Genomic DNA, 8,915 nt, shown 5'->3' with positions numbered 1-8,915 from the left:
AGGCGGGACCTTCCTGAGCTTGGAGCTTTCCAGGTAAACCAGGCGTTCACATGTGTGGGTGCTTTCCTCTGCACATGCTATTTTGCACCTGCATGGAATGCCCTTCTCCACATCCCTCCTTCCACTCCACAAACCAAACCTCTTCTCTACTTTGGGAGACCCCACTGATCCTACAAGACTCAGCTCAGGTTGCTCCTGAGAGATGAGATCTTCGCCTCCTCCCTTTGCTTATCTCCCTCCCCTTCCCCAACCTAAGTGTTCCCTCCTCTGTGATCCCGTGGCAAAGACTCCCCTTTTATTTCCCCAGGTGTGCAATTGGCTCAGAGCTAGGTGCTGGCTCGTGGCCTTCATCCAGTCCCCTCTGCATCCTGTGAGGTAGCTCTTGGTGTTCCCATTTTATAGTCATGGATCTAAACCTTTGTTGCTTTCCCCCCTCCCCCTACCACATCTCTACAATACTGAGCCCAGTGCCAGGGTGTGCATTAGGTGCTGAGCAATCGTGTGCTTCTATGATGAGAACCTGCTTGCCCCACTAACATCTTTGGGTGCTGACAGATGGAGCAGATCTATGCTACAGAAATGTGAACCTAAGCCAATCAGACCTGGTGGTGGGTTTGTTCCCTGACCTTTAGAACAGCTCCTTGTTCACATCCACCCTTGACTCACTCTCCCCCTACCCAGTCCGTCCCTCTCTCCCAGTGTACACAGCTGGGGTGATGGAGTCTCCCTTGAGGTGTGCACAGCCCTGCTCATCCTTTTTCCCAGAAACTGGAGCACAAGGGTTTAGGTCAGAAGAGCGAACCCTGAGAGGCCCTGGGATCTGATAGGGGAGTTCATTTTTCATGGCTCGGTGTCCAATTGGTCAGACGGGGGGCAGGGCCCGGGCAGTGGGTAGTAGGAATAGAGCCAGAGGTCAGAGCAGAGAGCAAGCGGATCAGGTTCTCAGGGAAGGACCAAACAGGACTGCATCACTGGGCCTGCACACTGGGGAGAAGGGGTCAGAGCAGATATTTAGGCGCGGGGCCAGGGTGACTGGGGAGGTCAGGAGTCAACCAGGCAGCACTGGAAACAGTAAGGACATTAGCCAGTGGGTGTCCAGTCGTGTTTGAGCGAGCTGGAGAGGCTTCAAGGAGCAGGGAATACAGGGGCCCAGCAGGCAGGGCTCAGGACTCCCACCCCATCCCCAGCTCAAGTAGAGCAGCTTCTCATTACCTGTTTTGCATACTGGACTTCCATACAAAATTTCCTTTGAATAAAGAAAGGATTGTGCTGTGAGGAGGAGGAGGAAGGGGAGGACTCACCGCGGCCTGGGTTGTAAACCCCCCGGGTCTTGGACCTCAGCCCCTTCTTCCTCCCTGTCTCCCAGCCTCAGGCTCAGCAGAGTGCGGAAGCTACCAGCAACTGGTGAGCAGTCCACACCATCACCCTCCAGCCTGTATCGCCCTTAGAGACACGACCTAACTTGCCCACCCTCTTCGTGAGCAGCCCCCGCTCCAGTCTTCAGAACATCATTCTTCAGGTCCTTCCTGCCATCGCTCTTGCAAGGTCTCCTCTCTGTGGAATGACATCATCATCTGCCTGCCTTTCCTCGACCTGGAGCACTTTTGCTTTAGCTCAGATGCTCCCTCCCTGGGGAGCCCTCATTGACTTCCTCAGGCAGGGTTAGTCCCACAGACACCCGAAGCAGCCTACACCCACCTGCTGCCCTGCACGTTACACACTCACGCCTTCACAGAGGTGAAGTCGGTACATCGAGATTCACGTTTCAGCTCTGCCATCTCAGGAGCTACATGGCCTGAGCTTGGAGCTTTCCAGGTAAACCAGGGGTTCACATGCGTGGGTGCTTTCCTCTGCACGTGCTATTTGGCACCTGTGTGGCATGCCCTTCTCCACATCCCTCCTTCCACTCCACAAACCAAACCTCTTCTCTGCTTTGGGAGACCCTATTGATCCTACAAGACTCAGCTCAGGTTGCTCCTGAGAGATGAGATCTTCCCCTCCTCCCTTTGCTTATTCCAAACCTCCCTGGTGACTCAGTTTCCCCAAACTTGAGATAATAATAGTACCTGCAACCACTGCCACGGGCAAGGGGCGGGGGTGGGGTTTCCAGTGGGATCAGGCCCCTAAGCACTAGGCCCCGTACCCGGCACGGAGTCAGCGCTCAATAAACAGCAGCTACTGTAAATCTTATTCTCCAGTGAATCTTTTTTGATTTATTGTTATTGAAGTATAGTTGATGTACAGTGTTGTATTAGTTTCAGGTGTACATGTGCAGTGAATTTTTATGAGCAATTCTGAGCTCCATTTCCTGCACCTTTTCCCCATCATGAATTTTTGTACACGCAGTTCAAATGTTTTTGCAGTTTCTTCTCTGTTGACTCTTTCGACAAGAGTGACGGGTTCCCATGCCAGTAAGAACAGAGAAGAGAAGCCGCGTCAGGAAGAGAAAAGAAAGGAGAAAGGTACATTTTTTAATAGTTTTATAGCCATCGGGAGAGTCTTGTTTTTTCTACCCATAGAAAGTCCTGCTTCTCACCCAGCATTTCTGGCATTGTCTTCTTTGGCTGTGACACCCCCTCGCCCCATTGGTGCCTAACCTCTCTGTTGGCCTGGCAGGCTGCCTAGCGGAGGGGTGGGGGGAGCATTCCCCCCCAAGGAGCACCCCAGGCAGTGGCCATCTTCCCACAAACAGCAGGATGAAGGGCTGTAGTGGGTGGAGAGGCCATCCTGGATTCACACACTCACTGGGCCCTGCCACATGCAGTCCCCTCTTCCCCCATCAGGACCCCTCCCACTGCTCAGAGGAATCAGACCCTCAAGGCTGGAGCTTGTCTGCCAAGTAGCATTCATCTGCTGGGAGTGAACTTGAGTCGCCATCTTATTGAGTTGCCCCCTGGACGACAAGGACCTTGAAAGGTGTTAACATATGTTCCTCCATAACCGAAGCACCCAGCACAGCTAGCAGTTTCTGTGCCCAGTAACTGGTTGTTGAGTAAGTGAACAGAATTCCCATCCCAATCCTGAGAGAAGGGGATGACTTGGAGCAGACCTGGAGCCGCCTCACCTGCCCGCCCCCACCTGCCAACACATCTACATCCCTGTTGAGGGGGGCCTCCCTGGGCAGGGAGGGCAGGCACAGCCCTGGGCAGCAGGAGAAAAGCCAGGCATTCTGAGTCTCTCACCCTCTGGGATTCTAGTCTCTTGTCCACTTCTCACAGGACAAGGCCAACTGGGTACCCCTGAGGGGGGTGCAACAACAGGAAGAGAAAGGCTGTAGTGGGGAAGGGCATCCTTTATTGATGGACTCATTAGCTATTGATGAGAAGGGCCTTGGTGTTGGCCCTGTGCCCATCCCAGGGGACTGAGCTGGGGTGGGGCCAGGGCATTCACGGTGGGCCTCAAGCACTTCCTGGAGCAGGACTCAGACTCTGATTCAAGGAATTAGTAAGACAGTCACCAGACTCTGTGGGGCACGAATTCTCTTCCAAGATGGAGGCCCAGAAAGTACCAGGCTGCCCTGTGTATGGTAAATAAGCCCGACCCTGTGAGGAACAGCAAAGGTCCATCACCCCAAGATGGCCCAAAATACCCACCAGCAGAGCCTCCTGTGGAGTTAAGACACTGTGTATCCATGGATCCCCAAAAGCAAAGGACGTAACTTCCATAGGTTATTCCATGCCTGGCAATGGATGCACAGAGAGGTTAGGCAGTTTGCCCAAGGGCACACAGCTAGTAGCTGAGCCTGGGTTTGGACCCAGGCCTTGGGCTCCAGAAACTGTGTGCTAAACCACTGTGCTGTATTCCCTCAGGAAGTTTAAGGGATGTGCTCAAAAGGACCAGCGGTAAATGTAAAATTCGACACCCAATGTTCTAATACCAAAGCAGTCTTACTCTGCCCCTCCGCCTCTCCCTTCTCACTGTTACCCAAACAGAACCCCTCGGGATGGTGAGGGCAGAGAGCCAGGGCAGCTCCTTCTCCCCGTCATGGCCCTGTGGGGCTAAGTGGTCCTGTCTCCTCCAGGCCAGGGCTCTCCCAGGAAGCCTGCAAGGAGTCTGGTTGGAGTTGGAGTGAGGACCCTTCTCTTGTTGGTCAGGTCAAGGTTCTATCCCCTAGGCCTCTGGGACTGAAGCAGGCCACCAGCTGTACCCCTACCTGGCCTTTCTCACAGTTGGGGAAGGAGGCCCAGATGGAGTCCAGGGCCCTGTTGTAAGAACCTCAGTGCCAGGGATCAGTCACTGAGGAGCCCAGAAAAACCATGCCTGACTTGATAACCCATGATTTGTCAAAGTACCCTTTGAGCTGGGGGTAATAATGGGAAGATACAAACTCACCGCCACCACCCTCTGCATCTACATGTTACCCCTGGCTCTCAGGAAACATCCCCTGGGTCAGCAATTAATTCAGCCTTGGGGTCAGTATCTGATCTGTGCACCATCAGCCATGAAGGTGGAGGACCATCTTTTCCCGAGTTCACTTTGCTGGGTTTGCCCCTGGGGCCCTGCACTTTGCACCCTGCCCGCTGACCCTCACTGGATCCTCTCTCTCGAGCATCCTCCAGAGAGAGACAGAGACAGCAAAGGCGATCCCGTTTCACAGGATAGGATTTCTGAATCCAGGCATCTGCTGGGCAGGCTTCTTTCTTCCAGTTCACCCGTCTGCCCTGAGACCAGCAGATCCCCTCAGCCATGGAGAGCTGATCAAGCAGAGCGTTAGAGGCCGACACAGGCCGAACCAGAAGCCCCTTCTCATCCACTGCTCCTGCTGGTGAGTCCTCCACATTTCTCTCTCTGGCCCACCCTTCGGTTTCTGCAACTGGATCTTCCCCACCATATCAAAGGGCCCACAGCATCTTTCTCCTAGAGTTCCTGAAGCCTTCTGGAGAAATTCAATTGCAGGTATGACAAGAAGCATGAGTGACCCAGATGGGCTCGTTTCCCAGCATGCTTTTAGAGAGACGCACTATTCTGAGGGGCCCCATTCCTAGGTCGGTTAGCTCAGAGCCTTCCAAGAACACCAGTCCCCCGCCTAAAGCTGAGCCTTGTCTTTGCAGCAGAAGAAATCAGAGCTGTCCCTGCATCCCCACGCAATATGCTCCTTTCTGCTCCAGAAATTCTGGAGCCTTCTTGGGACGTAAGGAGGCCCCAGCGCCCTACCGCTCGATGCCCCATGGAAGAGCCAATAGAAGAACAGGCCCAGGAGCCAGAAGCAGAAGAACTTTAGCCAGGAGCATAGACAGTGGCCTCTGTGGGATTCTATCGGGCACATAGGGCGCTCCACCCCCACCCCGCCCCACACAGGCAGATGCCTGCAATTCCACCATCAGTGCTCCGCCCCACTAGCTCATGCCTTCATGTGCCTGTCAATGAATTAGTCAGCAAATATTTACAGAGGCGCTTCTATGTGCAAGGCAGCATACTAGGTACGGGGGTGATCCAAGGATGTGAATCCTTCCCCTAAATCTCTCTGTAGGCACTATTATTATCCTGGCTTTACATATAAGGGAATTAAGGCACAGAGAGGTTAAGTAACTTGCCCAATGCATCCTGGAACATGGGGTGGTTCTTTAGGCAGGTGATCTCAAAGAAAATAACCCAAGTTTGGGGCTGCTTGCAAAAAGGAGAGGCTGGCATTTGGTATTTTGTTATTCGGTGTCCACACTTAACCCCACACCTGCCTCCCTGGCCCTGGGCTGCCCGGGCAGGGAAAGGAAGGTGAGGAAGTAGATGCGGTGGGTGCCTGCCAGGTGGAGAGGGGCCAAGCAGGTGCCTCCATTCCAGTTCCCTGGAGGGGACCACGTGTGTCCACAGACCCCAGAATTGGCTGCAGAGACTAGAGGAGGCCAAGGTCCCACCACTGTGGGAGAAAAAGAGGCCCAGGATGGGTGCCTGGATGAGAAAGGTGAGGAGCTTTGATCGGGACGCTGAGGAATCTGCTGGAGGCCAGGTGCAGGGGCAGCTGGATCCATCTGGCTGTGGAATAACCACATGGGGAGGCCATGGCAGAGATCAGGCAAGACGAGGCTGACGGAGGAGTGGTGGGGCAGGGAGATAGGACTTTACGGAGGCAGACCCCACCGGGTTTGGAAACTGATGGAATGTGAAGGCTGAAGAGAAGGAGGCCTTTACCTAAACAGAGAACCAGACTAGGGTGCAGCCTGGGGGAAGGAGAAGACTCTGTGAGCTCAGACATTCGCAGGGCGGCTCCAGTTATGCTCTCAAAACCAGGCCAAGGCCAGGCAGTTGTTCCCCAGGGTCAGCCAGGCCCAGGCCCCTAAATGCGTTCTAAGCAGTCTTTATGTAGCACTCACCATGTGTTTGGTGCGGTTCTAAGCGTTTTACAACATTTACTCCTTTAACCATTTCAACAGCCCTAGGATGTTGGCAGTCTCCCCCATTTTACAGATGAAGAAGCTGAGGCACAGAGATTAGGTGATTTGCGCAGGGCTAGGTGGTCACAGTTACAAACCCAGGCCTGCAGGCTCCAGAGTCTGAGCTTGTAACCTCTGTGCAAGCTGCCTTCTGGGGAGGTAGGGGGTGGTGAGGCAGGTTCAAGTAAACGTATAATGATGAACTGTAATGTGTTATTGCGAAAACAGGGAAGATGATCAGGGAAGAAAATCATTGCATCCCCAACCGTGAATAAGGCTACCTAGCCACGTGGAAACAGTTTCAGGCTTAGAATCAGACGAGGGAGGGCTAAGTCCCTGCTCTACCACTTAGCACCGTGACCTCTCTAGGCCTCAATTTCCTTTTCTGTAAAAGGGAGACAGTATAGTCCACCTCCGAGGTCTGTTGTGAGGGTCAAATGAAAACAGGAATGTGAAAATGCCTTAGAAGCCAAGGAGTTGCACAAAAGTGAGGGCTAACACAAGATTTGGAAGGTGGGGCTCTTCATCAGGCGGACGGCTCTGGCCCGGGGGCTGTGCCTCTCTGTCCCTTGTGTCTTCGTGAGCCTCTGTCATCCGGTGTCTCGCCTGTGCTTCCGACGCATTCCTTCACCATGGACGTATTAACACCCTACTGTAAAGGCATCAGGGGAGGGTAGGTGGGGCAGATGGTTTTATGCCCGCTTTAAAGATGATGAAAATAGAGCTTGGGAAGCTAAAGTGACTCCCCTAGAGCTACCCAGCCTGTGAGAGGTCGAGGCAGCCTTGAACCCAGGGCTAATGATTCCACATACTCTGCCCCCTTCCAGCTAGGAAACTGGCTTTGTGAAAATTGGTGGCTGAGGGCAAGGTTGGCAGTAGAGGGCTAAATAGAAATGTCCCCTATTGTACAATTTTATCTGATTGTTTCTTATACTCCTGGGGATGCCCAACAACAACCCCCCACCTGGGGGGTGAGCAGGAGAGGTTTTGCAGGGACAGAAACCCCAACACACTACCACTTATCTGGTCCTGCCTGTCCCACACCCCACAGCTGAGCTGAGCTGGCCAAGAGGGAAGTTCTGCAGGGCCTCCGTCCAAGCTCTCATGGTGAGCAGCAGTAAGACACAGAGTGGCCGTTTGGAGGACAGAGCATGGTGTGAGTGCATGAAGAGTGTTTGGCCTCAGTCTCAACTCTCTGCAGTGTCACCTCCTGGCTCCTCATCTCCCCAAGGACCTGCCTGGGTGCGGTTGACACCCAGAACTCTGGAGAGAGCCGGCCCAAAATCACAATGAGCTTTCCACTTCCCAGAGCCCAAAGGGTGTTTCAGCGATAGAGGACAGACGCAGCATCACAGAAGCGCAGGCACTGGTGGAACCAGCCCCCTAACAACCTAACAAGAATGTGCAGGAAGTTGCTTGGGCTGCAGGCCCACAACCTCTCCGCCATCTCTCTTGGTACCCAGAAACTGCACCTATTTACCATCAGAGGCCAAAGCATCCTTCTCTCCAGAGCAAACAGGAAAGCAATATGGGGCCTTGATGGTGCTCAGAATCAAGGGATCAAGGAAAGGCCCCAGGAGTCTTGCCTGCCAGCTGATTTCGAGAGCAAAAGTCTTTTCCCCATTGTTGGGGGGAGCTGTTTCCAGTCTCCATGCTTAATAGCAGTTACGTTGTAGGCCCTTATATTCCTGCCAGAATAAATTATCCTGTGATCATTCTTTTCAGCGTCGCTGCTGCCGCTCAGGTTTTAAATGAAAGAGCCCTTGCCCATATCATTCTGTCTCTTTAGGAAGACAGCTCTGTCCTTGAGCCGTCCCCACAGGGAGAGAGACACGCTGCCCCCACAGTGCCCACCCCACCCTAACCAGGAACAGAGCCACGTGACCCACTCCCCGAGCCCCCTCCAGCCCTTCTTGTCTTCTTTCAATCCCTCCAAGTAACAGAGCATCCTCCCGTGCTAAGAGGCAGACAGACTAGATAGGGGAGGGGGTGTCAGGGCACAGTTGGAGCAGAAACATCTGTGAACCTGTGAACATGGGTGGTTTCTGTAGCTTCAGGTTTGTTCGTGAAAACCCACTTGTGTCTCTGCATGTCGCCATGAGTACATGTCTGTCTAGGTGCACAGGTGTCTTGGTAATTTTCTGTGCAGCAAGTGAGATTCGTATGAGAAGGCACACACAGCCATGTTGATGCGTGTCCCTGAGTGTATCTACGCAGGTCTGTGTCTGTGTGTGACTGTGTGTCTGTGCGTGGCCATGTCTGTATCCATGTCTCTGGTCCCAGGCACCGTCGCTGGCCAACTGAGCACAGGCCACCCACGGTAGTGGATCTGCTGTTGTGGGACCATAGGGTAAAGGGAAGAATGTTGGTTTTGAACTAGAAAACTTGAGTTTGAGTCACAGCTTCATCATGTAGTGGCCGAAGCACCTTTGATCAGTCTTGCACTTTTCGAGACCTCAGTTCCCCTATTCATTAAGTGGGGATAGTTATCCCTCCCTGCTTCAGGGTCATTGTGAGGCTCAATCCTGTGCGGAAAGGCTTAGCCAG

The sequence above is a fragment of the Camelus bactrianus genome, chromosome 9, assembly GCF_048773025.1.
Source record: "Camelus bactrianus isolate YW-2024 breed Bactrian camel chromosome 9, ASM4877302v1, whole genome shotgun sequence".
NCBI lineage: Eukaryota > Metazoa > Chordata > Mammalia > Artiodactyla > Camelidae > Camelus > Camelus bactrianus.
This window is presented reverse-complemented; position numbering follows the sequence as displayed.